The 20,629-nt window shown below is 49.1% G+C and overlaps 1 long non-coding RNA gene across 2 annotated transcripts; it reads left to right on the top strand.

Annotated features, from left to right (window-relative positions):
* The first annotated feature begins 9,364 nt into the window (after nt 1-9,364).
* LOC131502185 (uncharacterized) lies at nt 9,365-14,868 on the top strand. 2 transcript variants are annotated; one of them, XR_009256965.1, is made up of 4 exons: nt 9,365-9,714; nt 13,437-13,583; nt 14,437-14,643; nt 14,802-14,868. It is a non-coding gene; the product is annotated as an uncharacterized LOC131502185 (long non-coding RNA). The 2 variants fall into 2 exon arrangements; XR_009256966.1 differs by having other exon boundaries at nt 13,437-13,717.
* Nucleotides 14,869-20,629: the final 5,761 nt, after the last annotated feature.

Here is a 20,629-nt window from a genome sequence, read left to right as displayed (position 1 = left end):
CCTCTCTGTCCTCTGGGATTAAGGGAAGAGAGAGCCATTTCATGAGTGTGTTCTACCAAGATTCCCCTGAGACCTGAGACTCAGGGCACTGAAGCACCCCAAGTCCACTTTGGTCAGACTTTAAATTTTTGTGGATTTCACTGTCACAAAATATGTGTATTGTTATCTTAATTCCAGCTTTCAGGTCATTATTGGCTCCAACCAGCAAAAATAAGTCAATAAACGGTTAATTGCATTTCTCTCTTGTTCCTCTTATATTCATCTTCTTTTTTGTCAGTTTTTGTATCAGTCCCCCCTTCTAAGATAAGGCTTCTCGATGGGTGTTGAGTCCAGTCCAGTGCAAGAGGGAAGTGAGGGGCAACGAACCGAGCATGTAACTGCAAGGTGGAGGGGTGGGGGATCGCAAAGTAATGAAAAAGAACCTCCTTTCTTCCTGACGAATACCATTCCTTTGTCCTTTTCTGGACTCTTGCTAAAGTGTGCATGATTGATTCTGGCAAACTAAGACCCTCTCCAAGACATTTCAGCATGAAAGATGACCGGGAAGGGTACAACTCGAGGAGATGAAGGCATGATTCCTAACACAGCCATGCTGGCAGGAGGAAGAAAACTGCAGGGCATTTTTATTGGGAGAGGAAGGGGGGTTAAGGACATTGTTTGAAGGACACCCAGAAGTCCCTGCCCATGACACCTACCTCTCTAGAGCCAGGTAGACAAATACCATGGGGAACATGCTAGGCTGACTCTAGAAACTGTTTCCAAACCATGTGAGCAGGGTCTACGTTTAAAAGCAGGGCGCCTGGGTGACTCGATCTGTCCAAGCATCAAACTCTTGATTTGGGCTCAGGTCATGATCTCCAGGTTCTTCAGATGGAGCCCCATGTGGGGCTCCAGGCTGACAACTCGGAGCCTGCTAGGGATTCTCTCTCTCCTTCTCTCTGTCGTCATCGTCGTCGTCGTCCTCCTCCTCCTCCTTCTCTCTCTCTCTCTCTCAAAAATAAATAAATAAACAAACCGTAAAACCAAACACTGAATATGCTTAACACAATCATCCTTGAAACCCATGCAGGAGAGCTGACAGCTAGCGCCTCCACTTGGGATCTCATAATTAGCCAGCTTTCAACTGTTTTAAGAACCCTGTGAACCATGACAACTTTATTATATTAAGTAACTCAAAATATTCCCTCTGATATCAAGACTGTGATACATTACAAGCCAAATTGAAAGTAAATGATGCCTTCCACTACTTCTTGGAATACAGACATCATCATATACATAATTCAGATGTTCCCCTAGCTCCGTGTACAGTCTATGAAAAACTTCACGGGAGTGACAAGTTTTCCTGTTCAAAACAACGGATGCACAGAAAGCGATAAAGGAAAACAATACTGTTTTAGGAACCTAATGGATTCTTTTTCATGTTCTTGAAAAATCACCCAATTAGAAATAAGGCAGATTGAACTGAGTGCTCCTCTATAAGCCCACCATTTTTATTTGACTCTATCAGGATATTTAACCTTCCCAGCCATAGACCAGGTAGCAGAGGCTATTGTCCGCGCAGACTTCAGAGGTTAGCATACAGAGAAACAGTAAGAAGTAATGTCTTTGTTCCTATTCTGCCCTTCAGAGAAACTTAGAATTTTATTGTCCTGAGGCTCCTCAACCAGGTTTGTATTCAACGAACAATGCCACTTGTGCATTCCCTTCTCTACCACTCACCCAGTCAAGGCTTTGTAAATGTAAGTGCTTTTTCTAAAGAACCTGTCATTCTGCTGATTCCCTGAATAATGAATTAAATACAGTTTGACAGGTGTTCAGCAACAAATGTGTGGGATTCACGATCTGCCACAAAAAGGTGTTGTGCTTTCAAGCAGCATTCTGGAAATGAGGAATTCTTTTCCAGAAGCCTCCTAGTCGACTTTTCCTGCTATCGCCTTGGCCAAACTCAGATCGAGGTCCATTTCCTAAGGGGCACGCAGCCGACTGGATTGGACGAGGCAGCCTCTGGGCCCCAACGGCCACCGGTGGGGTGCCCATCCCCGGGACCAGCACAGGACCGTCGGCTCGCTTGCATCATGCAGGACTCGACGTCGGCCACAGAATGACAGGGGACACACATGCCTGCTCAACGGGCCACGGACCCCACGCACTGGACCAGGGAGGGAGAGGTGCCACACTCATGGAGACTCAATTTCTTTTGCACAGCGTCTGACATTTATTGAAAAGAAGGAAAAGACGTTTGTCCAGGTAGTGTAGAAGAGCTGGGCAGAGTGCAGGGCTTAATTACTGTGTTGAACAAAAGGCACACGTCAGAGAGACAGCTGCGAATTGAGAAGAGAACCGGATTGTGGGCAAAACTAACAGGTCCACAGGAGGAAACGAGTGACTGGATTTGGCTGCCAGGCACCCCTGGGACCCGGCGGCCATCTGGCAGGAGCAGAAGAGGTCTCCGGGAGGTGGGAGGGAGTGGGTCCCGCTGCAGCTGAGAGGCTGGCCCGGCCCTCCAGCCGGGGCGCGGTGGGTGGCGAGCTGCTGGAATCGCTGGCCAGAGGCCAGGGGCCAGGGGCCAGGAGCCAGGGGCCAGGGGCCAGGGGCCGTGGCCAGCTCAGACGCTTGTCGGCTGAGTCCAGATGGCCGCGGGCCGCAGTGTGTCGGCGGTGTGCGCTGGGTGGCGACGGCGGCCCGGCCTCAGCGCGGGTCTCCGCGCGCGGCGCCGCAGGCCTGGCGGTCAGTCTGGCGGAGGCGGCCCGCAGCGGCCGGGCTGTGGGTGGTCTGTCCGGCGTGCAACGGGAGCCCGGCCCGCAGCTGGAGCGCCGGCCCGAGGCCAAGTGTGCTGCGCGGGAGGGGCCCGGCTGGCCGCAGGGGGCGGCGGCGCGCTCCCGAGCGGGGCCCGGCGGCGGCAGCGGGGACCTGGAGCGCTATTCCTGGAACAAAGGCAAGCACTACGCGGGAGGGGACAGCAGCGCGGGGGAGAGCGCGGCCGCTCGATCGCGGCGAGGGGGAGGGAGGGCGAGGCGCGGCGAGGCGCCGCCCGCGGCCATCTGCGCGGCGGCGACGGGCGCAGCGCACCCTCCCCCGAGCACCCGCCCCCAGGCCCGAGGGGCTCCCGGCCTAGAAGTCCTCGTCCTCCACCCAGCCAAACACCCGCTTCATCTCGGCCAGGAAGCCCCGGTAATCACTGAGGAGGGGGCTCTCCTTCCTGATGTAGGGGATCACCCACTGCAGGGCCGGCCCCGTGAGGCGGGTGATGAGGAACGTCACCTTCAGGGCATCGCTGGAGAACAGGGTCTCGTCCACTAACATGTAGGCGCCCGTCTGCACGATGAACTCCGGGAGGCGGTCGGTGTCGCCGTCAAAGGTCTCGGGGAAGGGAATCGGGTTCCTCCACCGCCGCGTCTGGGGCCGCAGGGGCAGGGCCAGGAGGGCCTTGATCAGCTGCACTCGGCCGTCCATCGCGCCGCGCTCGCGCTCGCGCTGGCTGGGCTGGGCTGGGCTGGGCTGGGCTGGGCGGGGCGGGGCGGGGCGGGGCTGTGCTGGGCGGGGAGGCGTGGCGGGAAGTGCGTGTGCGCGGAGGCGGGCCCGGGCCCGGGGCGGGGGGGCGGAGGGCGGGACTGGCGCCGGCTCCGCCCACGAGGCCGGGAGGTCGCCAGGGCGCAGGCGTGACGGAGCGGTGGGTGCCCTAGGGCGCGAGCGCACCGGGTGGGTCGGGCCTAAAGGCCGCTCGGGGAGGCGGGGTCAGAATGGAGGGGCGGGGCCGAGGTTGTCCTCGCGGGCGGTGGGCCGAGGGCGGTGGGAGAGGGGCGGGGCCAGGGGAGGAGCCCAGGACAGCAGGTCTTCTTTGGTGAGCGGGGAGTCTGCTGCACGTGGGGAAGGGCGGGCCAGGTGCTTCCTATTTCCGGAGTGCTTCTGGTGCACACCGTGCCTGCAGGCCACCCGCCCTTTCGAGTTCCTTCGCCGACCCATTGCCTCTAGATGCCCCTTGCATGGGCTGCTGCGGCCACGTTGTGCTGCTTATGCATCTTCTCGGCCAGAGGTTATTGGCACCCAGGCTGCAGATGTTGATTTAGCTAACATAATCCAGAGAGCATATTTAAGAATGATGCACCAGGACTGGGGCATGTAAGAAGAGTTGGAAGTTAAGAAGCTAATATGCTATATTAAGAGGCAAAAAGACAATGATCCATATGGAAACTGAAAGAGAAGCAAAAGAGTGGTTAGATGCTTTCCAACCGTGACTTTAAATTTTTTTTTTTTTCAACATTTTTTATTCATTTTTGGGACAGAGAGAGACAGAGCATGAACGGGGGAGGGGCAGAGAGAGAGGGAGACACAGAATCGGAAACAGGCTCCAGGCTCCGAGCCATCAGCCCAGAGCCTGACGCGGGGCTCGAACTCACGGACCGCGAGATCGTGACCTGGCTGAAGTCGGACGCTTAACCGACTGCGCCACCCAGGCGCCCCACCAACCGTGACTTTATACATGTTCGTACATCAAGGAAAAAGGAAAAGAATAAGTAGGATTTTAACAAATTGGAAAGGAGAGGCTCCTGGCTGGCTCAGGCAGTATAGTGTGCAACTCTTTTTTTTTTTTTTTTTTTAAGTTTATTTATTTCTTGTGAGAGCAAGTGAGCGGGGGAGGGGCAGAGAGAGAGGGAGAGAAAATCCCAATCAGGAGCCACATTATCAGCACCGAGTCCAGGGGGCTGGATCTCACGAACTGGGATATCATAACATGAGCTAACTGAAATCAAGAGTCTGATGCTTAACTGACTGAACCACCCAGGCAGCCCAGAGTACGCAGCTCTTGATCTCGGAGTTTTGAGTTCAAGCCTCATGTTAGGTTTAGTGCTTACTTTTAACAAATTGGAAAGGATACGGGGAAATTTGCCATTTCAGATTAATATACATGTATCACCAGCTTTCATATATACAGGATATAATCGGATAAAATGTACAATGATGTTAAACACCCTGTTCAGAATAACAATTCAACGTTAATAGTACAAGGAATGTATTTTTTCATTGTAAAGAAAACGCATGAGGAAGTGTCTTAACGCTAAAGGGATCCAAAATCACAGTCTCACTAATGGACTGATATTCCAGATCTGGGGTACAATGACTCCACATCCTAAAGACATTAAATTTCCCTAAGTTAAATTATACTTCCAACACATGCCTAGTGATGGGGTCAGGCTATGTGCGAATACTGCGTTTAATCCAATTATGTGCAGCATTCGCTACCCCCTCCCCCCAAATAATCTTACCAGAAACTCAAAGAGGATATTTTTGATCAGATGAGTTGATTTTGACGTTCATATGGAGCAATGAAGACCCAAAATCAGTGTGGAAATTTTTGAAACGTAAGGGCAATGCGGTGTTTTAACAGATATTCAAAAATATGTTATTATTTACTAGTTGGTTTTTCCTATCTCTTACCCCCCACCTACAATACAAGATGCCAGCGACCTCAGGTGACCTTGCTGTGAAACAATCCTCTCTGATTTTGTTCTCCCAGGAAATCCCTGATGATAGGGCTTTCCCACACCTACCTCCCAGTCTGGTGAAATAAACAATGTCCTGGAAGGGGACTTTTTCAGGGATCTGTGCCAGGTGAAATAGTGACAGTGGTCTGGGTGGGGACTTTCAACCTGGTCTGTCACATCCACACGCTTGTACTGTGCGGCTGTTTCCTTCACTAGAGCCTGCTGCACCCAGATTCCCCTCAGCGGACCTCCGCCTGCCTGCCTCACGGCTACACCGTCATCCTCTTGCCCGGAGCCTGGAGAGCTAACCCCACACGTCCAGGATGAGAGTCCTTTCCTCTCTCCCAGGCTCCACACGGGAGCAAGCCTCAGCCACCCTCTGGGCTTTGGCCTTTCAGGCTGGCAGACGCTGACCCAGGAGTCGGTGACAGGGACTCCCTCCTTCAGTGGATATGTCTAAGCATAGGTGATACAAGCTCAAGAGGTAAACAGTGGACCAAAAGACGTGTCATAAGAAAATATCCAGAATGAAACACTGAAAGATAAACATATGAAAAATACAGATTAAGTAAGACACAAGGAGGATCGTATGAAAGAAAGAGATGATATTTCCTTGGGGTTCCAGGCAAGTAGGAAAGAGAACGAAGCAAAGCAGTATATGAGCAGATATGAGCTGAGAACAGACTCCTCGTGGAGAAAAATGCAAGAAATCTACACGTGAGCACATTTTAGGAAAGCTATTGAGAACCAAAGGCAAATAGAGTAGTTGTAAGCTTTCAGAGGATGAAAGCAAATTAGCCTGAGAGCTGCCGTCTCAAGTAAAAAATAGAAAAAGCAGAAGAATAGAAAATGAAATATCGTCTTCTATGCGCTGAAAGAATATACTTCCCAGTGGGAAACTCCTCCCCCTGCCACAACATATTTCAAGAATGAAAATGAAATAAAGGTCTTCTTATAAACAAACACCGAAGGGGAAAACCTGAGGGAATTTGCCACCAGAAGATAGTACTTGCAGAAAATACTAACCGATATTCCTCAGGCCGAAGACAAATTTTACATGAGTGAAAAGTAATGAAAAGCTGAATAGTTATGGAATCAAGCTTAGTCAGTGAAACTAAACAGAAAAGGAAGAGATTATTAGGGAAGTCAGGAGCTGGTGACCTTTGAGTGGGGGGAAGAATACTGTGATTAGAAGGGGCCAGGTGTGGGCCTCGAGGTTGTTGGCAAGTTGTATTTCTTTTAGTGGACGATAGTCGCAGGCGTTCTTTGCGGTAAGTCAGCGAGTTGTGCCCGTCTGTGAGGTCCTGAGATCTCCGTCTATCACAGTGTCACAATTACATGCGAGTGTGTGTGCATGTGTGGGCGCTCAGGACTTGGAGGCCGACTTGCCTTTCTGGACCACGGCGGGACAGGTACAGCACAGTCTCAGCCTTCGATCTGGTGACTTCTCCCAGCACTCAGCACCCACGGATCCTACCAAGGAAAGTAAATGACTTCCTCGCGTCCTTGGAAAATTCCCTAGTCCGTTAACCTACCTCCTCTCTCACAAGCCACAGCAAGTCTCAGGGGTACACATTTCAGCCTGGGGCACGTTCCTGAGAGACTGGCCTGAGATAGGCAACCACATCTTCCCGAGCCCTTTGCCAACTCCTCTATGGGAGCACCTCTCCCATTGTGCCTTCGGGCACAACCCGACATTGGACCAGAGGGTTTAGGGACTCCTCAAGAGGGAGTATTTCTGGAGATCTCCCGGGGAAAGGTTCTGTTTCAGGACCTACATAGGTACATATTGAATCGCCATATATACCATGCTGTGTGCTGAGCTATATTTTATGATTATATATGGGAAACTGGTGATGCATTTAGAAAGGAGATATGAGACAGATGTAGGATCTGTGCTGCTAAAAGGAGCACGTGCTATGAGACATAGGAAGGTGAAAAAATTAGGACTGGTTGATTTATTAACTAGCATGGAGAAATTACCGCAGACGAAAGCAGTAAAGCTGTGGACCCAACAATCGGAGACCTAGGTAGTGTGTTGTAAGATGCGGATTATGTGCTCCGAACAGTGTTTAGAAACTACAGATTTATATGGGCTACATTGGGGTGGGAAGGCTCCAGGCAGCAGGAAAGGGCTTTGCGTGAACTCAACGAATATTCCATCAGCCGAGTGAGCTGGTTCTTACTGGCACATTCATGTACCCGAGGAGAAAATTGAAGCACAAAAATCATCTGAAGTTACCCAGCTGATAGGAAGAAGAGCTGGTGTATGAATCCCAGCAGCAAAGGTGCAGCCCACAAACGCAACCACTGGCCGTAATGCACAGCAGGGAAGTAGTGATTGCTAGTGCTTCCCGCACAGGTAGAAGCAGCCCAGGGCATTGGCCTGGGATTGAGTGTGAATGGGACAGGAACGATTGGTGACCCAAGGACGAGGGAGACGTAGGCGATTTGAGAAACAGGACGTGTGTGTTATAGGTTATCACGTGCCAGGCATTGAAAGGATCCAGCATGTGTCCATCCACAGAACCAGTCAGAGGGACAAGCCTTAGAGACAAGTGTTGAAGGGGGGTTGGCAGATCCTGGGACGGCATTTACATCAACAGCTCCAGGCTATCTTCCTGTCTCCCCTCTTGTGGATTAACTGCCCCAAACCATCCCTTCACTGGTTGCTGGACAAAGCCTGCGACCACTCTGCTGCCCTCTAGATCTTTGTTAGCCTGTTACCCCCAACCCAGCTCAACCATAAGCTCTCACGGAGTTTGTAAATGAGCAGCCAGACTCCGTGGATAAGACACCCATCCGGGCCAATGGCTGTGTCCTTAACACTGCCCAACTATCAGGCTGTCTGCTTCTGGTGTCTTCCTTTCATCCCCCGTAGTTTGGAACTCATTTTACTTTATTTGGTTTTGCTGTTGCTCCAGAGTTCTATTTGAGGCCCATGAAGCCATCTGTGACAGCTGCAGCTAGCTGCGATATTCCCAATTTATTAGTCAGCATTCTGCAGACAACAGAACCAATGGGAACATATTATGAAGACTTTGGTTCATACATGTATGGAGGCTGAGAAGTCCCGCGATCTCCTATCTACAAGCTGGAACGCCAGGAAAGACAGTGGGGGTAATTCAGTCTGAGAATGAAGGCCTGAGAACCTTCAAACCAGGGGAGTCAATGATATGAATCCCAGTCTAAGAGCAGGAAAAGTGGGGCACCTGGCTGGCTCGGTCACTAGGGCATGACTCTTGATCTCAGGGCCATGAGTTCAAGCCCCACAGTGGGCGTGGAGCCTACTTAGAAAAGAAATAGGAGTAGGAGGAGATGAGATGAAATGTCCCGCCTCAAGTAGTGAGGCAGAAGGAAAGGGGACCATTCTTCCTTCCTGTGCCTTTTGGTATATTCTGGCCCTCGGTGCCTGGGATAATGCTCACTCACAGTGGGCAAGGCAAACTACTTTCCTGAGTTACCGATTCAAATGCAAACCTCATGCAGAAACAGCCTCCCAGACACAACCAGAAATAATGTTTAACTTGGGCACCCACGGACGGTCCAGTTGACACCGAAAATTAACCATCGCAGTAGTTAGGGCAACCTCACAAACTATTGCGTGACAGTATTTACACAATAAAGCCTCGCAACACCCCCGACCCGCCTGACAAATGGGGGAAGGATAGTGCTAGCATGAGAGGGTCTTTGTCAGGGGTGATGTGCACTATGTGAAGATGGGAGGAGTAAGCATGGAAGGCTTCCTGGAGGAGGACGCATTTAGCTAGGTCAGGATAAACTAGGTGAGCCAGATTTCCGAAGTGCGAGATGACTAGAAACAAAGGAAAAGGTATGTGCAAAGGTCTAACAAGGCGGGGGGGGGGTATGGGGGGGTCGGCCTTGAGGGACAGACACGGATGTACAAAGACAAAAATATGAACAAATATTTGAGTAATTTATTTGGACCTGGAAGTATGGCGGTTTCCACTCCTAGACCTAAGAGAATGGACAGTCTGGCTGTCAATCACTGCAGGCCCTCCAAGCTGACGTCTGAAGGCGGGGCCATTGAAGGATGGCAAGCACCCGGCAATGAAGCCCTACCACGTGAGCAGGCCGATGACGGTTTGGATTGTGCAATGAGGCTTCCGTAGACCGCTCCCCTCAGTGATGACAAAATATGGCGGGTACTGTGGATATATGGCGGGTACTGTGGATATATGGCGGTTGACAATGCTCCGATCTCACAAGTGTAAGTTTAATTGACTTTCTCTCATAATTGGCTGTTTGAAGTGTGAGTTTAAGAGAATGGGGGGGGGGCGGATGGTGTGTCCTAAGACACGTTGACAGATGTGTCTCATGGGCTTCCGGATTGATGACAAGGGAAGGGCCCTTAGCTGCCTTTGGGGACATTGTTGTGCTTTATGTAACAACATGATGAGTCTTTCAGATCATTTCATTTGTCTTGAGTGTGGGTCTCGAACCCCTCCCCCCCCCCCGATTCGTGGTCTTCATGTTTTGTGGTGTTTGCAGCTTAAAAATGCAGAAAAAGGGGTGCGGTTGGCTGAGCCTGAGTGGGTCCCAGACAGGACGATGGCTGTTGGCTGCCTGGGAGCCGATTTTGGTTTCCATGGTACAGTGTTTGGGGACGGGACTTGTCACCGACTATTGTTTACATCTGGGTCTTGGCCATTTGTGTGAGGTGTCTTGGTGACAGGCTATCTCTTATCTTGATCTGAAACAAAAGGAGAGTGAAAGTAAGGAAAGGGGAGCATGTGTGTGATTACGACAGCCGATGCCTGCCTTTGAGGGCAGTTTTGTCTTTCATTTAACATGACTGTGTGTTTCCTATCAGTTGTTCAAAATTTGGAATGGTCTTCTGCATATGCTGCCTTGAAAAGGCGGGGGAACCCCCTGATAATTCCAACGTGAAAGTGGGGAAACAGATGGCGTGGTGGGCTCGGGGCTTGTTCGCTGACCACCAGGAATTGTCTTCAGTCACCACTGAAAGCTGCATTTTTCTGTAACGTATTCGTGTTTTTCCTATCATTGTATCCAACCAATAGCGGTCCGGAAGCTTTTCACGTGTTTTCCATAAAAAAAGGTGTTATATTAATTGCCGTCTTCGAATAAGAAGGTAGTCTATTGGGTCTGCTTGGCAGGGCCTTGGTGCTTTAAGTCCCTGATGGGAATGATCTGCTCGGGATCTTATTTCTTGTTTCCTGTGATAACGTAATGGCAGTGGGGTGTGTTTTCCCTGTGATATTGCAACATTGCATCCATTTGAGTTTGGTTTTTTATTTTGACTGTGTTTCATACGTGTTCTCCAAATGTGAAAGTACTTTCAGCGTGCACTTTGGAACAATTTGTCCGGCTGGACACGTGAAAGTTTCACACGCCGAATGTCTCCTAGCCGCTCTTGTTAGCCAAGACTGAACACTGTTTTGGCATTTAATTTTCCATGTTCGTCTTAAGGCAGCCAATTGAATTTTGATGTTGGCGCTCCTCATATATTTCCTTTAAAGTGCTTGGTGTAAATTTCAATTTACAGAGGAGGCATTCAACGTCTAATGGGGTGCCTTATGTTTCCAGTATAATGGCGTGTTTGACATAATTTATTTTGCTAAATCCTGGTCTTGTTCCCTATGGATAAATTCTCTTAAAAACAAAGGTTTTCTGGGGAAACTGCCTGGCTCAGTGATAGAACCTGTGACTCTCGATGTGGGGGTTGTGATTGCAGGCCCCACACTGGTGTGGAGAGTGCTTAAAAATAAAGTCTTCAAAATGAATAATAATAAACGTTTTGAGGTGATCTCAAATTACAATTCAAAACAATCTGGTGAATGCTTGCCTCTCATACAGTTGGGGATTTGGGTGTACAAAAGAATTGGGTCTCCTATGACTTTGTTCCATTAAATGTTGTTCCAGGCCCTTTGCGTAAGCTTTGTGTTAACCATTTTTGGCGTTATCGTTACTTTACAAATGAGGAAGAGATTGTTTTAATTATGTGTGTGCTTCTTGCTTTATGACAGTGACTGGCTCCCGGTGGCCCGGGAGCCCAACCTTTCGTCTTATTTGCTATTAAAATGTTTCTGAAAAACTGGCTCTGTGTGTTTTATTTCATGGGCCTACTTAAAATTTTCTTTTCAATGTAAAAAATAGCAGGTATTGACCATCAGGCTGACGGTGCTGTTTCCTGACCGCGAATTCCGGGAAGTGCCTGTCACCGGCCATCCCGGAATTCCGTTGGCTTCGTTCTGGGTTTCATTTCTCATAATAATTACATGACACTTATCAACTTTATTCAGGTCAATTCTGTACTTCGTCTTTAGTGCATTTGCTTTGAACGTCACGGGGCATTTTCAATTTATTTACAAGCAAATTCACCCCCAGAAGTATTGCTCTCTGTGTTCTAGAACTGAATGGCCCTTGCTGGTCACAGTGCATACTTTTGAATATTATATTAGAACCCTGATTGTGCACGTGACATAGTGGTATTTCTTTTCTTTTCTTTTCTTTTCTTTTCTTTTCTTTTCTTTTCTTTTCTTTTCTTTATTGTTGTGTCTTTAAATGCTGACCCAGGTGCTCCTTCCTAGGTGTTCTGCCACAGAAAAAATTACTTTGTGGTATCCTATTTACAAACAGTCTGTTCCCTGACACCTCCAGTCCTCCTTGTTAGGGGTCCTGGGCTAGACTGGACATGCTGCTCTCCCTGCACCCTACTCCACCCCAGTCGCAGAGGGTGCTGTCCCTGCCTCTTGAGCCACAAGAGCTGACCGTGCCTTAATGCCCCAAGGGCTAGCATATTGGCTTAGGAAATAGTCAGTGGCTGCCTGCTTCTCCTCATACACCTCCCTTCCTGTGTCAGACCTAATGTGTATGCAAGGGGAGAATTCAATGAGAGGGAAGCTGTTGTTTTGCTCAAAACCCTGAGCGCCCTAATCCCTGAGAGTAATCTGATACTTGGTACAACAGGGACTTCCTTTTGATAATGGTGATAGCTGGGTTTGCCTTATCAGCCTTTTTGCTGATTGATTCTTGATATTGACTTGAATTTGGTATCTTAGCTCACGTAGAAACGATTTAATGACTCATATCGGTGACACGTTGAAGGTCTGTAAAATGTACTTTGATTACATTTAGACCTGTGAAAGATCCACTGCTGGTATTTGGGTTTTACTGTCTTCGGTACTGACAGCAAAGCAGACTTCAGGAACTGGGACACTCAACTAGCCTCACCAATCCTGACTTTTGAGACAGAGTCCTAGATCTTGAACAAAATCTAAGTGTGGAATGAAGGTGCTTTCATTACTTGCCCATTGCCTGTAGTATCCTAGGGGCATTCTTGCACATTGAGGGCAGATTCTCCAGTGTGTATGTAACCAAATGTCCAATTTGTTCCCGTTGTTTCCTCCTCGGAGACCTATGTTCAATGTCAGCTGGTAGGGACATTATGCAATGTGTGAAATGCTTCGTGAATTTGTTGTGATTAACTTAGCTCATTTTGCTTTTTAGCAGTTTTGGAACTTACTATGTTACCGATTAAGAAGTCTAGTATAACAGCCCAGCCATTGTAATGTGCATTTCGTGGTCTATTAAGTAGAGCACAAAACCCATTTGAATGATTTGTTACCCATCGTGTCTTGCGTGGTATGTCAGTGTCAGCAATTGGTAACAAAGTGAGAACACCACCACCCATTCCAAAGGTTTGTTACCCACAATTGTGTACGAGTGGATGGTTTCATTAGTGAAGAGCGACATGGGAGTTCTGAGACGCCCCTTCTCGCCACTGAGGGGTGATACCTCTTAACATAATATTTAATAATTCCCCTGTGCTGGTTGGTGAAGGCGGGATGCACCATGGTTCGTGCTGAGGGGACAATCAGCCTCTAGAGCCGCAATCTCACCTTGTGGGTTGATTCATGCAGTTCCTGCCTTACATTCTCTTTCACTCTTTTGGCCTACTTCACACAGGCTGCATGATTGGGTCCTCTGGCCCCACCAACCACTTTGAGAAATTGCTCTGGATGAGGGAAAGAGGAAGTTTGCCCCATCCACTCGTGTTGTGAGTTTCCAAGTGGCCTAATTTTCCTGCAGTGGTCCCAAGCTGACCTTCCACAGGTAAGTCTCTTTGTAGATTTGTACAATCATCACCTCCCTCAGGATCTGTGATGGGAACGTCCAGTTCTGGTCAGCCGGTGGGCCCGTAATGAGAGGAGAGGACCCTGAACCAATCGTCAAGGCCAGCCATACAGGTAAGAGCAACCTTAGGCTGTGCGAGGCCAGAGGTGTTGGGTGAATAGCACTTGTCTCCTGTCAGCTGTACCTTTATTCCAGATGGTGTGGAAATCCCATCCCTGAGTCTCTAACATGGGCGCTTCCCACAAGGTCGGGGTCACTGCCTAGACACTACTTGTTAACTCCGTGGTAGAGACTCCATGTCTTGAGTCAATTTCCTCAAGGAGTCAGTGGCATCTTTTTCCCAGACCTTCTTCGTGTTCCTCTGCTTACTGTTGCGTGCCACTGTTACACACACGTTGGCAATATTTATTAGAATGTCAGATGTCCAAAAAACCCTGATCTTGAGCCTTTTTATCCTTTTGGTAATCGCTTTCTAATACCATGCAGAAGCAGGATGGCCTGGATGGGATGGTCAGACACAAACTTCAGGAACTCAGAGATTGTGGGAGCACTGCTCAGGTGCATTTCTTCAGGTCTGAGTGTAACTTTTTTAAGTCATGCATCTGAATTAATTGAAAGCCAGGCGTACCTAGGAGAGGCGAGAAAGATGAGACGTGTACACCAAGTGGGTGCCAGAGGGTGACAGTCTGCCGGTCCACCCCCGCTGGGGTGGGTGGGCATTTATGTGGCAGCCGTCCTAGAAGCACAGGCTAACAGTTCAAGCAACATGTGGGTCAATACTTCTTTGCAGGTTTCCCCTTCCGTACATTCTAGCTATTTTTTGGCTTTGCAGATGTCGCCGAGACCGTGTCACCCATCGTGTTTCGTTCACAATAAGTTTCCAGTATGTGAGTCTGAAAGACCCTCGGCCCTTTCTTCCTGTCATCTCTGAGCCTCAGCTTCCACATCTGCAAAATGGAAATGACACCTTGCTCTTGCTCTCAGGCGTGGTGTGAAAATCAAGCGTGATCATCTTTATGAAGTGCTCAGCACACAGGAGGTACTGAAGAAATCAGGACACCGTTTCCAGAATGTGTTTATGGGAGCAAAAGATCATGGCTTGGTTTAGATCCTCTTGCCACCTGTGCAGACCCCACTTGCACTTCATTTCTTGAGCCTTTTGCTGTAATTTCAGCTACGTTTTGTTTCCTTTCACAGGGCCAGCAACTATTCTCAGAGGGTCTTGGGCATCTCTTTGGAAATGGACCTCTTTAACTCTGCTGTGATGCTAGGAGGTAGCCCAGCATCCCAGACCCTGCCTTTCTCTGAGCTGCATTCTTTCCTGGCTGCCTTGGACGTCTGACATTGAAGCTGATGTCACTCAGCGTCAAGTTGGGGCTGGAGGGTGCCTGGTAACTGGCAGTGCCCAAAGGTCTCCTCTCTTTCCTTCTCTGTATAAAGTTACTTCTTTTCTGGGCAGTGGTTAATTTGGGGAAAATCAGGTGAAGACTTTGACGGTTGGGTGTGAGAGTGTTAAGCATAAAGACGAATGGCTCTAAGGTGCATTCAAAGACCCTTGTGACCTCTAGTGTCAGACACACCTCTGGTTCCTCTGTTGCTTTGTTCGCACCAGTTCTATCCAGAAGGTGGCATCACAGAGCCTGATGTGCACTCCCCAAAGTCCAAACGATCCACATTTCTTTGTGGTTAGACACTAACGTATGTAGCCTTTACACAGCATGTTGACATTTCAAAGACTTTTCATTTATCCCTGTACTTGGTTCAGTTACTTTCAAGCCGTGGGAGATGGGGGTCATTACAACTTCCTACCCAGTGAAAACCTGAGACGTGAGGTACTTACAAAACTCTGTGCCCCAACGCATGTTCCTTCCCCAGGCGGTAGGTACAAAAGTGAACAAGAATGGCTTGTCTGCTTGTCAAAAGCAGTTGTACAACTTAATAACCGTGATGCCTCCTCCTTCTTCCACACACACTTGTGCCCACTGCCCATCAAAGTCATGTTGGGTCATTTCATTGGGGGGAGGGATGGGGAAGACATAGATGAATGTTTTGTGGGTAAGACTTCTGAGTACTGGCACTTAACAAAATAAGACCCAAGGTTGAAGCTTCCAAAAGGGTGACTGTTTAATTGGTGGCATCTCAAACGCAGGACCCTGAGGGAAAGACAAGGTGACCCTCCCAATTTAAGGTGGGGTCTGGCTTGGTGGCTCTTTCCCAGGAGTCCACTCTGGAGCCTGCCACATCAGTTGCGTTATGAGGCCTGTACTCCGTGAATGTGTACTTCCCAGCGGGGATGTTAATGAGTTATGAATTCTTGGTGTGAGGTATTTCATGTCAAACCCTGTTAGCCTGAAGTGGATTTTCATTCCTCTTATGGATGTGGGTGACAGAAGGGGAATGGATATCGAACACCTGAAGGTAAGGCCTTTGCACTTGCGCTGCCGAAGGAGCACGAGGTAAGGCCTTTGAAATAGAGTGTGTTCGTTGCTACACTGGTTCCCTGTTATAGGCGCACTTTTCCACGGATGAATATTATTTCATTGGATACATGTACCACATATTCTTTATCCATTTATGCTGTTGATGGATGCTCACAAGTCTCTCATGTCTTACATATTGAGAATAATACTGTAGTGAGTATATGGGATGAGTATGTGTCTTTGACATAGTGGCTTCCTTTCCTTTATATCAATGCCCAGATACGGGATTGATACATCATATAGGAGCTCAATTATTAATTTTTTGAGAGGCCATCCTACTGTTCTCCGTAGTGCTACCTAATGTAGTGCTGTCAGGTGGTCAGACTCCCTATACAAAGAATCTGAAAGAGTACGTCTACCATGCAGAGCGATGGCCTACTAGGATTCACTGGGAATCCTCATGTTGTGTATGGGAATGTGGTTGGAATTGTATCCATGCGTTTCCATCTAAACTTCCTGCACTCTTCCAGTGATCATACCTTGCCCGTGGCAAGAAGACGAGCGGTGTGTGGGTGCTGTCAATGAACCTTCCATGAGGCAGGGGACGTTTAGATTGTCACGGACATGAGCTGATGAGCTGGATGTCCGGGAGCCTCCTGGGTCAGGTGTCCAGGGTGGAGGATTAATCCTTCCGCCTTTGTTTCTATACATCATTTCAGGCCCTTCATTTCTCGCGATTAGTGAAACCTAGGGTCCAGAAGGGATATATGAGTAAACTCTGGGAGTGTAATGAAACTTGAAAGGGGGTGGGTAGAGTGTCTTCGTGTGAAAGTGTGGTAGGCATTGTGGGTTCAGGGGCAATGGCAGCATCTGGCGACTGGGCAGATATTAGTTCCCAGGGAAGAAATGGGTCCTGTCTGGTTCTCTGGCCTCCAATGCAAAGAAACTAAGAGTATGTCTACCATGGAGATCAATGGCCTCCTAGGAATCGTTAGGAATCCTCATTTTGTGGATGGGAATGTGGTTGGAATCGTATCCAAGCGTTTCCATCTAAGCTTTCTGCAGTCTTCTGCTGACCATACTCTGCACATGGCGGGAAGATGAGCGGCGTGTGGGTGCTGTCAATGAACCTTCCATGAGGCAGGGGACGTTTAGATTGTCACGGACATGAGCTGATGAGCTGGATGTCCGGGAGCCTCCGGGGTCAGGTGTCCAGGGTGGAGGATTAATCCTTCCGCCTTTGTTTCTATACATCATTTCAGGCCCTTCATTTCTCGCGATTAGTGAAACCTAGGGTCCAGAAGGGATATATGAGTAAACTCTGGGAGTGTAATGAAACTTGAAAGGGGGTGGGTAGAGTGTCTTCGTGTGAAAGTGTGGTAGGCATTGTGGGTTCAGGGGCAATGGCAGCATCTGGCGACTGGGCAGATATTAGTTCCCAGGGAAGAAATGGGTCCTGTCTGGTCCTCTGGCCTCCAATGCAAAGAAACTAAGAGTATGTCTACCATGGAGATCAATGGCCTCCTAGGAATCGTTAGGAATCCTCATTTTGTGGATGGGAATGTGGTTGGAATTGTATCCAAGCGTTTCCATCTAAGCTTTCTGCAGTCTTCTGCTGACCATACTCTGCACATGGCGGGAAGATGAGCGGCGTGTGGGTGCTGTCAATGAACCTTCCATGAGGCAGGGGACGTTTAGATTGTCACGGACATGAGCTGATGAGCTGGATGTCCGGGAGCCTCCTGGGTCAGGTGTCCAGGGTGGAGGATTAATCCTTCCGCCTTTGCTTCTATACATCATTTCAGGCCCTTCATTTCTCGCGATTAGTGAAACCTAGGGTCCAGAAGGGATATATGAGTAAACTCTGGGAGTGTAATGAAACTTGAAAGGGGGTGGGTAGAGTGTCTTCGTGTGAAAGTGTGGTAGGCATTGTGGGTTCAGGGGCAATGGCAGCATCTGGCGACTGGGCAGATATTAGTTCCCAGGGAAGAAATGGGTCCTGTCTGGTTCTCTGGCCTCCAATGCAAAGAAACTAAGAGTATGTCTACCATGGAGATCAATGGCCTCCTAGGAATCGTTAGGAATCCTCATTTTGTGGATGGGAATGTGGTTGGAATCGTATCCAAGCGTTTCCATCTAAGCTTTCTGCAGTCTTCTGCTGACCATACTCTGCACATGGCGGGAAGATGAGCGGCGTGTGGGTGCTGTCAATGAACCTTCCATGAGGCAGGGGACGTTTAGATTGTCACGGACATGAGCTGATGAGCTGGATGTCCGGGAGCCTCCGGGGTCAGGTGTCCAGGGTGGAGGATTAATCCTTCCGCCTTTGTTTCTATACATCATTTCAGGCCCTTCATTTCTCGCGATTAGTGAAACCTAGGGTCCAGAAGGGATATATGAGTAAACTCTGGGAGTGTAATGAAACTTGAAAGGGGGTGGGTAGAGTGTCTTCGTGTGAAAGTGTGGTAGGCATTGTGGGTTCAGGGGTGTGTCCCCTGCCTTTCTCCCTTCTCATGCACTACCCTGGGGTCAGCATAACTGGGGGCGAGGAGACAACGGACATTGGTGGATGTGACATGAGAAACTATGCCAGTCTTGTTGAGTTGACACGTTCATTAGGAGAAGAGGGTGTTGTTTTCCACGTTCCACGTGGAGTGTGGGTTTGCCAGCAGGCACGGCTCTGCTGTTTCATCCTTACTCTGTGGTACCACGGGCCTGTGAAGGAAGGCCACGGGGTAGGGTGGGTCGTCCTTCCCCCTGCTGTCTTGTTGCAGGTGACAATAACCTGAGGCCTTTCTGAGAAGGAACTGCTGTTGCTTATGCCTCTTTTATCCTCCAGGGACATCTTCTTCCATTGTCCCGGATCTGTGTTGGCTCTTGGGCACTGCTTGTGGTGTTTGCTTCCCCCTCCCTGTGTCAGGAGGCTGGGTTTTAAAACTGGCAAGAGGCTTGTTTAGCTTTTCAAAAGGTTTGCGAAGAGGCAGAGAGCACACAATGATATGTTTTCCAAAGTCCATGTTCCCAGAGAAGGGAACGGGGAGGTCGTGTCCTCCTTTCAATGGAGATAGTTTAGCTCTTTTTTCTTATTTTCTTTGCCCCTATGCCATGCCCCCATGAGAGACCAGGCCCCCTTGCTACCCACAGTCCCACCCCGACTGGTGAGTCCCGAGGACTGGCCAAAGTTAGGCCTGTGCATAGAGCTTCCTCTAGAGCATCTGTGCCAAGAGTACCTTCACCTGAAGGTTAAGATGCATGAGTAGTGGCTTGTACTCTGGCCTGCTTCTGTTCCTGCCCGTGCCTGTGCCCTCAGGGGCTTCTCTGTGATCCAGAGAGTCAACTGCAATGATCAAGGAAAGTACAAACCTTGTTAAGAGAGGATTTCAGTCACTATGCTGGTGTCATTGGTCCGCTGGAAGTTGAGCTGTACTGTCCCTCTCGCGGCCTCTCTTTCTTGAGTGTCCTGGAGGAGCTGAGGTGTGATCTGTCTTTCTTGTGGCACACAGGACCTGACAGAATACTTGGTAGGAGGGGAGGACTCGGAGCCTGTGTGATGGATACTTAGTGCACAGGCCTCTCGAAATGGGCGGGAGGAACGTGCAAAACGTGTGCACTCCTGGACAGTTTACGTGGTGGCATCTAGGCCCGTCTGCATTTGAGCTTACCCCCCCATCCATTGTGCCCACTCAAGGAGCAGCATATATGGATTGGACCCCTGCCAAGCAGACCACCTGCCGGGTGAGATTAGGGTTGGCCTTCTGAGCTTGCCTGGTCTCTTCTCATTCATATGCAGACCCACTGTAAGGCTTCTTTCCAGCTTCGGAAAAGAATATCAGTGGGATGAGGTCAGTGACTCTGGAGGAGACTCACTGACTGCCTCAGTCTCCCCCATCAGTCAGACACAGCGGCCTCACAGAATGCCGAAAGGCCTGGTGTAGATGCCACTCTACCCTCCGGGTAGATGACGGGTTGTGCCGTTGGGGTGCCGACCCGTAGGATGTGGTATATGGTTAAAGCCGCAAGGAGACACCAGGAGTTCTCCTCCAGAGCTCAGAGTAAATGCATACGGAAACAGTTGCCCTCTTAGGGTAGGTCTTCTGCCTTTGGTTGTCTTCTTATTACAAAGAAAAATACTGATTAGTGAGGGTGAAATGTAACATTGGAAGGGGCAGTTACGCTTATGATATAATTGATGGTGATGGTTGATACATGGATGTATACTGATCCCTCAACTCATTAGGTTGTATACATTAACTATGTACAGCTTATCGTATGTCACTCGTACGTCTCCATACCTCAGTAAAGTGGTTGAAGAAATAATAAAAAAAGAGCCTCCCATGAGTACAGATGAGTGTTCCCCTCAAATGGTTTTAGATCTTCAAACTGAAGGGGAAGGAAGTGTCTATACAGGGAAAAGGGAGATTACTGCTCCTTTCTTATTGTTTTGCCTTGCTTGTTCCCTTTATATGTCGCATTTGCATTGGCGATGTACAAGGGTGACCTTTATTGTCCATAGGATTTTAAATTTCGTTGACTTGCAGCAGTGCTACAGAAGCCATGAACTTCCCCTGGAGGATTTGGACTCAAGGAGTGGCCCCGTGACATCAG

This window comes from Neofelis nebulosa, chromosome X (genome assembly GCF_028018385.1).
Source record: "Neofelis nebulosa isolate mNeoNeb1 chromosome X, mNeoNeb1.pri, whole genome shotgun sequence".
Taxonomy (NCBI): domain Eukaryota; kingdom Metazoa; phylum Chordata; class Mammalia; order Carnivora; family Felidae; genus Neofelis; species Neofelis nebulosa.
The sequence above is the reverse complement of the archived record's forward strand: the minus strand, read 5'-3'. Positions and strand labels throughout refer to the sequence as shown.